Below are 670 nucleotides of genomic sequence, written 5' to 3' on the forward strand. Positions count from 1 at the left end.
AGCACGTGTCCTGCTGCGGGTGGTGGGGCTGGGCTCATCCCCCAGCTCCTGTCCCATCCCATCCCCAAGGGCTGATGTGCACATGGGTGCTTTTAACCCTCTCGTGTGCGCAGTGCAGAAAGAGCAAAGGAACTTTGTGATGTTTGACAGAGCAAATGGCTTGGCAATGTTCTAAAAACAAGCTGGTACTTGGAGGACCTTGGTTCTTGGGCTGCAGAGCCCTCAGGTTTGCCTGCCCGTCTGAGGCTCCCAGAGGCAGCAAAACCCTGCTGCCAAGGAGCTTCTTCTGATGATACAGAGATGTGGTGGTTAGCAGTGGATGGCGAACTCTGTCAGACTCCTGCATGGCCCATGTGAGGGTCTTTCTCTCCTTGCCTATTCCCTTCATGAATCCAAGCAACCACTCAACCAGGGAGAGCTGGTGTGATCACATTCCCCATCGCTGGGCAAGGTGCTGGGCAGGAAGAGCTTTGGGAGCCCAACTGTAGCACGGCTGCTCTTTCTCTGGCCCTTTTACAGGGACCCAGCTGTTGGGCTGAAGGGTGCAGGGTTTTGGAAGAGCTGAGCCCTCAGCTGGCTTCTTCCCTCCTTAGTCCAAATGGTCAGTGGAGCCAGAGGTCTGGGGATGGCTCCAGTGGCTGGGGCAGGGCAAGTCTGGGAGGGTTTAGAC

The sequence above is a fragment of the Merops nubicus genome, unplaced genomic scaffold (genome assembly GCF_000691845.1).
Source record: "Merops nubicus isolate BGI_N331 unplaced genomic scaffold, ASM69184v1 scaffold10659, whole genome shotgun sequence".
Lineage (NCBI taxonomy): Eukaryota > Metazoa > Chordata > Aves > Coraciiformes > Meropidae > Merops > Merops nubicus.